This window comes from Heptranchias perlo, chromosome 18 (genome assembly GCF_035084215.1).
Source record: "Heptranchias perlo isolate sHepPer1 chromosome 18, sHepPer1.hap1, whole genome shotgun sequence".
NCBI lineage: Eukaryota > Metazoa > Chordata > Chondrichthyes > Hexanchiformes > Hexanchidae > Heptranchias > Heptranchias perlo.
Genome location: NC_090342.1, coordinates 15931773 through 15947582, shown reverse-complemented (window position 1 = coordinate 15947582; position 15810 = coordinate 15931773). Strand labels below are relative to the sequence as shown.

Here is a 15810-nt window from a genome sequence, read left to right as displayed (position 1 = left end):
TTTGCTGTTTTTGAGATCTTGCTGTTGGTTGTAAAATACTTTGGAATGTCCTTGAATGTCCTGAGGATGTATTAAGGCGCTATATAAATTCAAGTTTTTTCTTTTAACTTCTGCTTTCATTGACCTTGTTCACTCTGGTCTTTTGAAGAATATTATGCGAGAATATGAGTTTTTATCACCTGCCCATCTGAAAGTTGCTTTTAGTGGAAAAAAATAAATAGAAGTGGAGCTTGGCCCCATTACTGTTGACTAAATGTTGGGAAGTATGAATCATATATTTTCTATAACAGTTATTCACACTACAATTTCCCAAAAAATACAGTGCCACAGTCTGTTTTGTTTTCTTTCATCAGTTCAGATGGTGAGTCTACAAGGTACTTGCTAATTTTTCCAAAGTACATCATTTAAACAAGAGTAATGTGGTAGCACACTCTGAGGTGGCTGCTGGATCTCACAACATTAATTGATGGATATAGTCATGTAGGGGCTACAGTGCCCTTCCGTTCCTTTCATCCTCTGAATCTGGACTCCTTTGCATCCCTGTCTCCCTACACTTCACCATTGGTGGCCGAGCCTTTGGTCATCTTGCAGTTGTGGAACTTCCTCTCTAAATCCCTCGGCTACCTCCTTCCCACCGTCAAAAAAGTCTTCTCAAAACAAATCACTTTGACCAATCTTTCATCCACCCATCCTAACTCTCCCGTAACGGTTTGGTGGTCGTTCCTTTCCTCCTCTCATTGGAACTTTTCAATCTATGTTAAAGGCGCTATATATAAATGATCATTATTACAATCACATGGCTGCAGTAATTTTAACTTTTATCAGTGGACGAAAAACGGGTGATAGCCCATTTTACACCTTGCTCGGTTTTCTTTTTCAATGACTTCAATGGAAAAGAAAATTGGGCGGAGTGTAAAATAACAATAAAAGTTAAAATTACCCCCAGTGTGTTTTCAAACCTTTGGTGTGTGTACTCATTAAACCAATGGGGAGCTGTGAGCTTTTATCTTCATTTTAATGATAGATTCTTAAAATGTGGATAATAAAAAATTTAGATGAAAAATGTACTTTGCCCTGCCTTCACTATAAAAGTCTTCTGTCAGGCCTTCAGAATATTCCTGGAAGTTGAAATTGGTGTCGGCCAATCGTTTCAAAGCAGTTCCGTAGAAAAATAACCATTGATTTCACATCCATATGTGAGGTGTCATGTGTTGTCTCTAAGGTAAAGCATTGATAGTGAATCTAATTCAGCACCATTCTAACTCCCCCTACCCACCAGGTGGGAATGGTGCATGGGAAGTGTTAACATTGGGCAAGTTGATTTACCAGCCTGAGGTCACTCCGTTCTTGCCCAGAGCCATTTTCTCCACCATTTGCGGGCCCTGGAAGGAATCCTTAGGCTTCCCCTACCCCAGCCCTCCCTCTGTGTGAAAGCAGAAAGAAAAACAAGAAAAAAAGTGGTGACCTCCCAATAGCTCTGTGGATGGATGCAATGGCTGGTGCGGCACTGATCCAGCAAGGTCCCACACTTGACCCATGGTTAGTACTGAGTTAGCTGACTGCTGATCTCAGTCATGGAGAGAGCTGGGGTGCTACAATTAGCCTCAGTATCTTCGTGCTTATAAGAGCAAAAGAAATTCAGCTCGGGTTCCTGGTCCCCATTACTGGTGAGTGACATTAGGTAAAAGAAGGATGGGCTTGTCTGTGTACCCTTACAATCCAATGGCCAATTGACACTAATGCATGATGAATGGCCACTTGGGCAAGGTATGAGGGGGCTACTGGAGATACATCCAAGCATGAATCAATGCCTTTGGGAGAGAAAGAGAGAAAAAAAATGTGGTGGGGTGGGGGGGGATGTTCAGGGAAGTAAAAGTAAAGACTAAAGAATTAATTTTAAAAATTCTTTCTTAGACATAAAATCACCGCAGTCTCCTCAAACAGCTGAAGAAAGGTTTTGTTGTAAAGGCAGTCAGCAAAGATTACAGAGGAAATTAATTTCCGTAAAACTTCAAGGAATAGACTTCAGCTAATAAATAGAACTGAAGCCTTCCCTTGTTCATTGTATGATAAAATTGCACTATACTGCTCAATCTACCTTGTTGATTACTCAATTGCAAACGGTGGTATTACACTTTCCTTGGGAGTACAATCGTGCTTCATTTAATTAAAAAACAGCTTGTCCCAGAAAACAGGAGAACTTTGCTCCTATTGTTTTACTCATGTTATTCTAGAGGCCAATTAAGTCTATGAAGTAAAACTGTGGGTGTGTTATTCAATAATTATTTTCAAACCAAGAAGGTGAGATAGGACCGAACTCCCACTGAGTTCCTATTGGACTTGGTGTTCCATGACAGGCATTACATACACTCCACTGCAATTTAAAACTTGGAACAGATTGAGCAGGAAATTAAGCTACACAGACTCAATAATTTACTTCGTACATAAATGACACAATTAAAGTGTTTTATAAGGACATTCAAAAAATGATTGAATAGCTACACTTTCATCTTGCACAAGCCATTATGTTAAGATATATTACAATGAGAAAAAAATGTATAAGATTTGCTTGGCCAGTTCAATTAATAGTACATACATGATGTAGTGGATTTCCAGAAATGACTTTTCTTGTTTTTCTGCAATTTTTATCAAAATGATTAACCTCCTATTTCCACTGCAAGATTTAGTTTCCAATATTTAAAGTTTTGTGTTAAGCTTGTGTAACATTTTGATCTAGTGGAATCTTAAGTCTTTGAACCCGCCCCAGAACTGCTGGCAAACAAATGAAAATGTTTATTTATTGCTGCTAAATGCACCTGTGTACTAGAGTTTTCGTAATGTGGCTTAAAGACACCTTCACCCAGCAACTGACGGAATTCTAAAAATATAGGGGTAGAGTTTGCAACCATATTCAGGAAGAAGTGCCGAGTGGATGATCCATCTCGGCCTTCTCCCGATATCCCCACCATCACAGAAGCCAGTCTTCAGCCAATTCGATTCACTCCACGTGATATCAAGAAACGGCTGAGTGCACTGCATACAGCAAAGGGTATGGGCCCTGACAACATCCCGGCTGTAGAGCTGAAGACTTGTGCTCCAGAACTAGCTGCGCCTCGAGCTAAGCTGTTCCAGTACAGCTACAACAATAGCATCTACCCGACAATGTGGAAAATTGCCCAGGTATGTCCTGTCCACAAAAAGCAGGACAAATCCAATCCGGCCAATTACCGCCCCATCAGTCTACTGTCAATCATCGGCAAAGTGATGGAAGGTGTCGTCGACAGTGCCATCAAGCGGCACTTACTCACCAATAACCTGCTCACCGATGCTCAGTTTGGGTTCCGCCAGACCTCATTACAGCCTTGGTCCAAACATAGACAAAAGAGCTGAATTCCAGAGGTGAGGTGAGAGTGACTACCCTTGACATCAAGGCAGAATTTGACCGAGTGTGGCGCCAAGGAGCCCTAGTAAAATTGAAGTCAATGGGAATCAGGGGGAAAACTCTCCAGTGGCTGGAGTCATACCTAGCACAAAGGAAGATGGTAGTGGTTGTTGGAGGCCAATCATTTCAGCCCCAGGGCATTGCAGCAGGAGTTCCTCAGGGCAGTGTCCTAGGCGCAACAATCTTCAGCTGCTTCATCAATGACCTTCCCTCCATCATAAGGTCAGAAATGGGGATGTTCACTGATGATTGCACAGTGTTCAGTTCCATTCGCAACCCCTCCAATAATGAAGCAGTCCGAGCCCGCATGCAGCAAGACCTGGACAACATCCAGGCTTGGGCTCATAAGTGGCAAGTAACATTCGCGCCAGACAAGTGCCAGGCAATGACCATCTCCAACAAGAGAGTCTAACCACCTCCCCATGACATTCAACGGCATTACCATCGCCGAATCCCCCACCATCAACATCCTGGGGGTCACCATTGACCAGAAACTTAACTGGACCAGCCATATAAATAATGTGGCTACAAGAGCAGCTCAGAGGCTGGGTATTCTGTGGCGAGTGACTCACCTCCTGATTCCCCAAACCCTACCACCATCTACAAGGCACAAGTCAGGAGTGTGATGGAATACTCTCCACTTGCCTGGATGAGTGCAGCTCCAACAACACTCAAGAAGCTCGACACCATCCAGGACAAAGCAACCCGCTTCATTGGCACCCCTTCCACCACCCTAAACATTCACTCCCTTCACCACCGGCGCACTGTGGCTGCAGTGTGTACCATCCACAGGATGCACTGCAGCAACTCGCCAAGACTTCTTCGACAGCACCTCCCAAACCCACAACCTCTACTACCTAGAAGGACAAGAGCAGCAGGCACATGGGAACAACACCACCTGCACGTTCCCCTCCAAGTCACACACCATCCCGACTTGGAAATATATCGCCGTTCCTTCATCGTCACTGGGTCAAAATCCTGGAACTCCCTTCCTAACAGTATTGTGGTAGAACCTTGACCACACGGACTGCAGCAGTTCAAGAAGGCGGCTCACCACCACCTTCTCAAAGGCAATTAGAGATGGGTAATAAATGCCGCCTCGCCAGCGATGCCCATGAACTAATAAAAAAAAGTTTCCACTTTGGGTGCAATCGGGAAATTGCGCGCAAAATGTGCTCGAAATTGCGCTGGTTAAGTTGCAGTTCAAGTTTCTGATAAAATTCATTTGCATAATCATAAACATAAAATCTTCAATGAACTGGTGCAATCGTGCAGCGTAATCATACTTAATCGTTTCTTTTTCTTTCCATTTAAAAAGTATTCCTTAATGTATTTGAGTGGTAAGCTAGTGAAATTTTATTAATACAGCTGAAAATGTGTTTATCACCAAAAATAAGCATTTCGAGTAAGGGTGTCCAGTCCTCCACCTGTGAGTAACCTGATTTAAAATCACTGAAAGTGACTTTAAAAAACTATACTTAACCATTTAATAGTTTCATTGGTGTACACTAGTCAGTTTCTTAGTAAATGAAATATGTTTTGATATGAAAATACTCTTAAAACGTACCTCCACGTGCCTGTGCACCTAAGGAAATGATCGCAATTTGAAGATCCTTCCTGAACTAGTGCAATTGGCGGAATCTTGCAATTTCGACCTAGGGGGTGTGGGCAGTTTTGTGGGCGGGGCCTGATCCGGCGACTTGCATCTTAAACTAGCTTGAAAGATCGCAGAAAACATATAGGTGGTTTTGGGCGTAACTCACTTATTTTTAAAATTCCGCAATCTTTTGCGCTGGTTCAGTCGATTTCATCCCCATTGCACTGATATTACTAACGGAAACTCTACCCCATACTGCTTTATTTTGCAAGTCTGCCTTGAAGCCAGTCAGATACATCAATGGAATATTGTCAGTTGAGAAGGACTGTAGGCATGAAATCCAGATAAGTTATAGCATGGACCACAGCAGAGTAATAGCTGCTTCTACTCTGCCCCAACAATGTACCTTTACTGTAGCTTCAGGAGAGCACTCCTATTTATGATATTTTCATTTTTGTGTATCAGCTATCCTTGTGGCTAGCCGCTGAGTAAACAAATGCAACATTAGTGCAGCAACTGTCTAATTTAAGGGTAATTTTTATGGTATGGGAATCATGTCCGCACAGATAAAACTGGGTTGAGGCTGCTCAACCACACTTCATTTAGGACCTTTACAGTTTGACAAGGAAACTTCTGTCCCATTTTCCTTAGCTGGATTCAAAACCAAGCTGCAGAGGTACAAGTTGCTAAATTACTGCACTACCAGTCCTTCGTGTTACAAGATTTAATTTCAACACATGAAGTGGGACAAATAAGTGGTGTTGATAAACGCACCATCTGGTGTAGCACTGAGCCATATTGACCAGAGTGGTCTCAGGTTCAATCCTCAGTTTGTGCTGATCTTAACCAGACTAAAAGAGGCACAACAGGCCGTAGCTTCCCAGTGCTAAGGATGGGAAAAACAAGCTGCAGTTCCTACTTCTGGCCACTATTAGACCACTCCAGGATCAGGCTCAGTTTTGATGATTTCCCCTTGCCCCTCACCTTCCACTCCCATTGTCAAATAATCCAATCCTCAGTATCTGGACTCACAGGTGAAGAATGGCCACTGGGGCAAAGTGCCAGTGGCCTACCAACACCCATAGAACCAGCAGAAATCACCACACTTAGTAAATGGGAGAAAACTGGAAAACAAATGCCAGGACATTTGAGTTAATCATGACACATGAGGTTCTAAGAATTTGAGGAGTAAATCTGACAGCCAGAAGCTAATTGATAGAACTGTCTTGATGATTCATAGTGATACTGATGGCAAGTTCTAGTGACAAAGTGCATTATCACATTCTCACACGTTGATGAACACGAAGCAAGGAAAGTGCATCATATATAGCCAGGTTGTATAAATATATTAATCCATTGACATGCTGATTATTACATATGAACCTTCGTACATGTTAAATTGTATTGTAGGCTTGCTTCTCTATGGAGTTCAGCAGACAAAAGGTCACAGGGATGTTGCCAATGAACTCAGAAAATAATTTGACCTTTTCCAGCCCAGATGGCAGAGAAGGCAAAGGAGAATCCAAAGAGCTTGTACAAAGACATAAAGGGCAAAAGAGTAACTAGGGAGAGAGTAGGGCCTCTTAAGGATCAACAAGGTCATCTATGTGCGGAACCACAAGAGATGGGTGAGATCCTGAATGAATATTTCACATCGGTATTTACGGTTGAGAAAGGCATGGATGTTAGGGAACTTGGGGAAATAAATAGTGATGTCTTGAGGAGTGTACATATTACAGAGAGGGAGGTGCTGGAAGTCTTAACGCGCATCAAGGTAGATAAATCTCCGGGACCTGATGAAATGTATCCCAGGACGTTATGGGAGGTTAGGGAGGAAATTACGGGTCCCCTAGCAGAGATATTTGAATCATCCACCGCTACAGGTGAGGTGCCTGAAGATTGGAGCGTAGCAAATGTTGTGCCTTTGTTTAAGAAGGGCGGCAGGGAAAAGCCTGGGAACTACACACCAGTGAGCCTGACATCTGTAGTGGGTAAGTTGTTAGAGGGTATTCTGAGGGACAGGATCTACAGGCGTTTGGAGAGGCAGGGACTAATTAGGAACAGTCAGCATGGTTTTGTGAGAGGAAAATCATGTCTCACGAATTTGATTGAGTTTTTTGAAGGGGTAACCAAGAAGAAAGATGAGGGCTGTGCAGTAGACGTGGTCTACATAGACTTCAGCAAAGCCTTTGACAAGGTACCACATGGTAGGTTGTTACATAAGGTTAAATCTCATGGGATCCAAGGTGAGGTAGCCAATTGGAGGGTTGTTTTTCAAACTGGATGCCTGTGTCCAGCGGTGTGCCTCAGGGATTGGTGCTGGGTCCGCTGTTATTTGTTATTTATGTTAATGATTTAGATGAGAATTTAGGAGGCATGGTTAGTAAGTTTGCAGATGACACCAAGATTGGTGGCATTGTGGACAGTGAAGAAGGTTATCTAGGATTGCAACGGGATCTTGATAAATTGGGCCAGTGGGCCGATGAATGGCAGATGGAGTTTAATTTAGATAAATGTGAGGTGATGCATTTTGGTAGATCGAATCGGGCCAGGATCTACTCCGTTAATGGTAGGGCGTTGGGGAGAGTTATAGAACAAAGAGATCTAGGAGTACAGGTTCATAGCTCCTTGAAAGTGGAGTCACAGGTGGATAGGGTGGTGAAGAAGGCATTCGGCATGCTTGGTTTCATTGGTCAGAACATTGAATACAGGAGTTGGGATGTTTTGTTGAAGTTGTACAGGGCATTGGTGAGGCCACACTTGGAGTACTGTGTACAGTTCTGGTCACCCTATTATAGAAAGGATATTATTAAACTAGAAAGAGTGCAGAAAAGATTTACTAGGATGCTACCGGGACTTGATGGTTTGACTTATAGGGAGAGGTTAGACAGACTGGGACTTTTTTCCCTGGAGAGTAGGAGGTTAAGGGTGATCTTATAGAAGTCTATAAAATAATGAGGGGCATAGATAAGGTAGATAGTCAAAATCTTTTCCCAAAGGTAGGGGAGTCTATAACGAGGGGGCATAGATTTAAGGTGAGAGGGGAGAGATACAAAAGGGTCCAGAGGGGCAATTTTTTCACTCAAAGGGTGGTGAGTGTCTGGAACGAGCTGCCAGAGGCAGTAGTAGAGGCGGGTACAATTTTGTCTTTTAAAAAGCATTTGGACAGTTACATGGGTAAGATGGGTATAGAGGGATATGGGCCAAGTGCAGGCAATTGGGACTAGCTTAGTGGTATAAACTGGGCGACATGGACATGTTGGGCCGAAGGGCCTATTTCCATGTTGTAACTTCTATGATTCTATGATATCTTTGATGCATTCTTGAGATAAAGTGTTATCCTGACTCAATGGGTAATGGCATCACCTGGTGTGCTAATAAGACAACAACAACTAGCATTTATATAGCACCTTTAATATACTAAAACATCCCAAGGTGCTTATACAGAGCAAGACAGTTTTGGGTTCAATCCCTAATCTTCATTCAGTTCACCAAACTCAGATGAAGCAATAGCAGCAGCCGTATCATTAACTTCAGGTCGCAGAGCTAGGAAGGTAAACAATCATCCGGGCTTCCTGTCCATAATTTCTGTCACGTGATCCTGCTGGAAACTTTCCACGTGTCGACAATGCGTGAGGGCAGGATCAGGCTGAGTTCTAATGTCCCCCTCCCCCGACCCAAGATAGAATAGTCTGGTAATACTTATTGTCACACGTAAAGAATGATTACTTGGGCAAGGCAACTGAGGGTAGTCAACACCCATGGAACAATACACTGGCAAGAGCCAGTGCTATCAGAAGGAAATTGAACAAAAAACGACTACAATCTCATTGGTGAATTATGCATTGAAAAGCAAGCCAAATTCTCGGTAATAAAACATCAAGTTGTTAGTCAACGCCCTTTTATGCAGCATTCAGAGACTGGTAAGCAGTACCAATGTGTTTGAGTGCATCCATGTGGAACTCTACCTTCTTCAAATACACAATGATATGAGTAGGCATTGAAATGCAACTGTCTGATCACATCACCATAAAAAAGATCCAATTGTATTTATGCTGTATAAAATTAAAACTAGTGATGTTTTATCATTTGAGGCACATCAGGAACGTAGCCACTTATAGACACTTCCTGACGGTAACCAGGACAGTGGCACTAGAGTCTCTTGACCTATTCATGTAATGGTGGTCGTAAAAGGTTTCCCCTCTTCTGTAATAAGTGGTAGGGAATTACTACCATGACTCAGGAAAAAAGGATGGTTTGGTAGAACTCAGTCCCTCTGATTTTCTCCATTGTATGACAGTGCTATCCAGCGACTATGCAGAGGAGGGTGAGAAGAGTAAGACCTAGAACCTGGTCTTGCTTTGTTTTGTTATTTCCTAGGATTTCTCACCTTTTACATGGTTGACGTCCTGCCCTTAGTAGCACAAATCTACAGCTGTGTGTGGTGACAATTCTTTTCACTTCAAGAACAAAAATACTTGTTGCTCAGGAGGACCTTCTGTGCTTCTCGCTGCACTGCATGGCTGCTCAAAATAAAGCACTCATTGGATACTTACTGGCTGCACCAGGAGGACAAGATAGGATAACTGTGATTGTCCTGTTTCAAGTTATGAAATTTCTACATTATATCCTTTCATTTAAATTGTAGCAAGATCAGGGCTCTGGGATTTTTAAAATGGAACACATGGTTGCTGCTTCTGTTTTTCTTTTGTCTTTTTAACTTGAGAGCTTCTAAGGAAAATGAATATACACCTCTAGCGAGAGACATTGCATATTGCCAAATTTAAACTGGTTTTTGTTAACTGTTTTCTGGAAGGGGTTTTTGATGCATTTGTGTGTGTGTGCATGTGGGGGGTGGGGGGAGGACAAGAACAGGGAAATGTTAAAATCCTGTCCTGTTCTAGCTTCAAAGGATGGCTCACCTCAGATTATATTATATACTTGCAGACAGATACCTATCAGAACAGAATGGGTTTGATTCATTCTTCAGACATTCTGCAAGATTGCTGCTATGATAAAGAGACAGGGATGTTATTGCTACTGGCTGTAACAACAGGGGATATCCAGCTATCAAAGCTGTTGTCTCAAAGTTGCACCTATATGGCATGATAAACCTTGAGATTGCTGCTCATCTTCAGTTCACTCACAACAACGATATTCCCAGGTTGATGCAGCAAGACAGAACTGAGTATCATGCTTGTATAGAAAGCTAATCAAAAAGCTGAGATTGAAGAACTCTTTAAAAAATATATCATAAGAACCTTGAAGCGCTGCATTATTTTGGTGTCAGAAAATAATTAAAAGTATCAGACATTGTTAAGTATTGTATTGCGATTATATCTGCTGATTTAACTTGCATCTGTGCACATTTTCTTCTTGTAAAAAAAACACAATTTGAGTCTTATCCTGTCAGTGTGATGTTTTTCAGAGCAATCCAGTGGCCATTCAATACTATTTCCAGTACAACCCAGTGGTTAAAAAGGTAGATTGTTAGTCCTGAGTCACGCTACATCAATTCACTGCATGCAGAAGCTTAAGTTTTCAATCATAAGAGGTGTAACCCTAACCCTACCCCTAACCCTGCTTATGGTGGCTGCCTTTTGCAATGGCATGAGTAAAGAATGTTGGGAGAAGGCTTGAATTTTCTAACAGAATATAACTGCCAATAAAAAATACAAATTCCACCCCTATTATATCTATTTAACAGACCTGTTGAGGGACGTATATTTTTCATTGGCAGTTAACATGAGCTGCACGCTCATATTGAAACTGAAATGATTCAGAATAAAGGGTGTTAAGAAGATATCACTATTCCATTTTATAGCACATAAAATAAATACATAATGAATGGAAACCCTTATATACACATTATAAAGACCAGATTTTGCAATGATGGAGGATCATGATCCTTTTAATTTTTAGGAATCAGTGCAAGCAATTGTATGTTCAGCAACAGTTTGATGAAGGACCTCTATCCAAAATGTTAACCTATCCTTTCCCTTTTGAGATGCTGATGGGCCTCTTCTGCATATCCAGAGACTTCTGTTTTTACTTTAGATATCCAGTATTTGCATTTTTCACCTTTTTAATATCCTTGGGTTATATACCTCCTTCTGTGCCATAAATTTTCTATGATTCTATGATTTGGCTCCACAAGCTAACTAGTACAACCAAATCTGATCTGTAGGTTGCTCTGATCTGCAAACCATGAGTATATTTTTGTGCACTCATACTATTTACAGATTTTATTGGCTGACCTCAGTGTAATTCTCTTGGGTGTGCATTTTATACTTAGGTGACCAATACACCAGAGTTTAGCTGGATAGCTGCGAATGTGACACCTGGCGAATGTGGTATTATTACACTGCACAGAGCATGAAACTAAATCTTAGCACATCTTTACCTGATCAGAGCTCAGCCCACTTCCAAATGAACAAAAGAAGTCTAGCCTTCTTTCTCTAAGGTGTTACTCTAGCCAATAGCACACATACTGTACTGCCCTTTATCATTCTATCTCAGTGTCTGCTGCCCAGCTGCTCTAATGCTCCTATTGACCAATACATTTCATTTTCTGGTCACTGGATACCATTCTCCAGACCTGACAGCTTTATTTACTTTGGATCAACAGGGAGAGACTTCAGGTTACAAAAGAACTAGAAGTGAAGTTGTTGTGTTATTTAGAATCAAGTTCTGTTTAATGTGCATCAGAGTTCAAAAATTCAACAAAGAACCTTTTTTTTCCACTGGAGTTATCTTTGAACAGAAGATATCTTGAATAATTTGACCTTGGTGAGATATTTTGCATTAACTTTGAAAATGAACGGCCACGGACAAGGGAAGACAACTGTTTTCTTTTGTACATTAAACTTTGACAAGAGGCACCCAATATAAAATTCTGCTTTAGGAGTTCAGCCTATTTTATCTGAGACTAAAGCGCTGCAGAAAGAAAATAAAATGTATTGAAGATTTTTTTATTCCTTTTTATTGCCAATTTGCTCCCCTTCTCTTCTGAAAGCACAGACTCCTTCCTAGAGTATGGTTCCACGGGCACCGGGCACCCTCCTTTACCCTGCCAAAGTGGCCATTCTTCATATGTGAGTGCCAGTGGACTATTCGGCCAGGGTCATCCCATCTATTCCTCCTCCATCTTCAACTGATGTGCACATCTGTGCACTTCCAGTAGGATTATTGGATTGCAGTCAAGACAGGGATCCCTGGCCAGTTTTATTTTCCCCTCCCTAACTACAAAGAATTACAAATTACAAAGAATGTATAGCACAGAAACAGGCCATTTGGCCCAACAGGTCCATGCCAGTGTTTATGCTCCACATAAGCCTTCTCCCACCCTTCTTCATCTAACCCTATCAACATATTCTTCTATTCACTTCTCCCTCATGTGTTTATCTAGCTTCCCCTTAAATGCATCTATGCTAGTCGCCTCAACTACTCCTTGTGGTAGCAAGTTCCACATTCTTACCACTCTCTGGGTGAAGACGTTTCTCCTGAATTCCCTATTGGATTTATTAGTGACTATCTTATATTTATGGCCCCTAGTTCTGGTCTCCCCCGCAAGTGGAAACATCTTCTCTACGTCTACCCTATCAAACCCTTTCATAATCTTAAAGACCTCTGTCAGGTCATCCCTCAGTCTTCTCTTTTCTAGGGAAAAGAGCCCCAGCCTATTCAATCTTTCCTGATAGGTATAACCTCTCATTTCTGGTATCATCCTAGTAAATCTTTTTTGCACCTTCTCCAGTATCTCTAACTGAAGGCTGCAGAGGTCAATCACAGAGGCTTTCCAGCTTCCCCCACCTGAGACCAACTAACACTGCACAGACTCGAGCCTGGAATCTTCAGGTGCTCCATTCTGCAGCTGATGAGCTAAACATCTACGCCTTAGTTACTCACTGTTCAACTAGCTGAGCCACCTGGGAAGCCCTTTTCTTCCTCTATTGTAGCACCAACATAAACTATTGGAATTTTTTTTCTCTTTCCTTTGCTAGTTTTGTTCTCCAGCCCTGAATACAGTGACTTGTGTTGGGCTACTGGTACCTTGCCTCGGTGGCAATGTTTTAGGTGTGAGGCAGGTGGACCAGAGTCAGCAGGATCATCACAGCCAAGTCCTATCCTGTCCTCACTTGCAGCTTTATTTTCCTTTGTTATTTTAAACTTAATAGTGAAATTGTGCAAATAGACGATTTTGAAATTTGTGATTCATGAGATTGCAATTTTATTAGTGGAAAGGAAAAAAAAATCTGTCAATTGTGCTTCACAACAACAATAACAACAACTTACATTTAAATAGCGCTTTTAACGTAGTAAAATGTCCCAAGGTGCTTTACAGGAGCGTTACCAAATAAAATTTGACACTGAGCCACATAAGCAGATATTAGGACAGGTGACCAAAAGCTTGGACAAAGAGGTAGGTTTTAAGGAATGTCTTAAAGGAGGAGAGAGAGGTAGAGAGGCAGAGAGGTTTAGGGAGGGAATTCCAGAGCTTTAGGGCCTAGGCAGCTGAAGGCACAGCCGCCAATGGTGCAGCAATTAAAATCGGGGATGCGCAAGAGGCCAGAATTGGAGGAGCGCAGAAATCTCGGAGGGTTGTGGGGCTGGAGGAGGTTACAGAGACAGGGAAGGGCAAAGCCATGGAGGGATTTGAAAACAAGGATCACATACAGTAATCCCTTAACATTTCTCAAGCAGCTAATGATCTAACTAATCAGTGTAACTTATGGAAAGTTCATTAATCCAGCAGTGGAGAGTGGCTCAATAAATATGGAGAAAATCCCAATTTACTCAAGAGGTTCTGCATTTCCAGGCACACATCCACTGTCTTAAATAAGGAATCAGACGCAAGTGTTCAGAGCTTTGTGATGGGCAAAGGTTTTCCTATGTTAAACTTATATTAAATTGTATTTAAAAATGAAATTTAATTCATGTTCTCTATTGTGAAAACATTAAATATTGAGTTTTAATTAATCCAAATAGAATATGTTGATTTTTATATATTTGCTCCAATCTTACATAACTCTATTCTTTTCATTAGTCTCCAAGAATAAGCATAGCCTGAATATCAATGCTGTAAAACTCCATGGTGGAGAGGAAAGTTCAGGTCCTCCTTTGTTTACTGTAGTTTTACTATGAGCCAAGGTTTGTCAGTGTGCCAAAATGCATGGAACTGTGTGTACTTATAACAGCTACAATCGACAGGTTTTAAAACCCAAGCCTGGCATCACTTAAGCATTACTTACTGATTCATATTGATAAAAGTATCTTCTTTCTTATTCTTTTCAACATTTGTGTGGTCCTGCACTATGAGTCTTGGGCTTTCACCCATACTTCCGTATATAAAACAGATACCATATACAGGATTTACTCTTCCCCTTTGTTTCTCTTCCTCTTGTACATTCACGTACACGTGCTTCATTTGAAAGAGAGGGCTGTCAACAATAACAAACCCTGGATGTGAGATTTTTAGTTGTCAATCAGCCATATACGCATGGCGTTGCCTCAAGCCACAATCATGCCAGATAGGATAGTTGTGGAGGAGTGAAACTATCTGATAATAGTGATAATTTTGTAGCACATTTTACCCACATAAGAAAGTTCTCAAACAAAGATAGCAGTATGAAAATATTTGTTAAATAGCAACGAAAACACCAAAGCTACCAGTAAGCATATCCCTACGGGCATGCGCCTAATTTTATGTATGACATGCCTCTGATGAATTATCTGTAATTTTCTATTATTTTATCAAGCCTGAACATTACCTCATTTCCTCTTGTGTCCTTTATCTTTCTCCCTCACCCTTGTAAATAGCGTCAATGGTGAAAACGCACTTAGCTTATGAGCCCAAGGGATAGAAAGTAGTAAGACTTGCATTTATATATTGCCTTATCGTATTACATAGAATTACATAGAATTTACAGCACAGAAACAGGCCATTCGGCCCAACTGGTCTATGCCGGTGTTTATGCTTCACACGAGCCTCCTCCCACGCTACTTCACGCCCTATCATCATACCTGCTGGAAGATGCTGTATCATACCACGTGGGTTTAATGCTGCATGGAGTACAGCTCCAGTACAATGTCAAACCAGGTTTACGAAAGCTTCAGGAGCTTTCCTTATTCTTCCTACCAGAATGTAACACCTCACACTTATCTATGATTGAAATTCATTTGCCAATTATATGCCCATTCTGCAAGTTTATTAATGTCTTCTTGTATATCTCCCAGAAACTTTTTGAAATGTGCAGTGACTATTAGGTAGGCAAAAGCAGCAGCCATTTTACACACAGTAAGATCCCACGAATGATAACAACAGCTTACAGTTATATAGTGCTTTTAGCATAATAAAACATCCCGAAGCACATCACAGGAGTGTAACCAGACAAAAATTGACACTGAGCCAAAGAAGGAGACATTAGGGCAGGTGACCAAACACTTGGCCAAACAGATAGGTATTAAGCAGGGTCTTAAAGGAGGAGAGATGAATGGCCAGTTAATCTATTTTTTTGGTAGTATCGGTTGAGGAAGGAATGTTGAGAACAGTCAGCTCTTTTATGAGTAGTGGGATCTTTAACATTCACCTGAACTAGTAAAACAGAAAGAAAGATTCACTTAACCATTTTGGCTGAAGGACCGTGGCTCTAACCACGCAGTACTGCACTGGAATGTAGGCCTTGAACGCTCATGCTGGAATGGCGAGAGTACTATCAAGTGAGCCAAGATGACATGCCTTGCGGTATATTTCCCTGCGCTTGCTTGTAGT

General features: G+C 41.5%; 1 protein-coding gene across 1 annotated transcript in view; it reads right to left on the bottom strand.

Moving 5' to 3' along the window:
• The window catches only part of LOC137334620 (leucine-rich repeat-containing G-protein coupled receptor 5A-like), a 139109-nt gene that overhangs the window by 49783 nt on the left and 73516 nt on the right, over positions 1-15810 (bottom strand). The window lies entirely within an intron of this gene.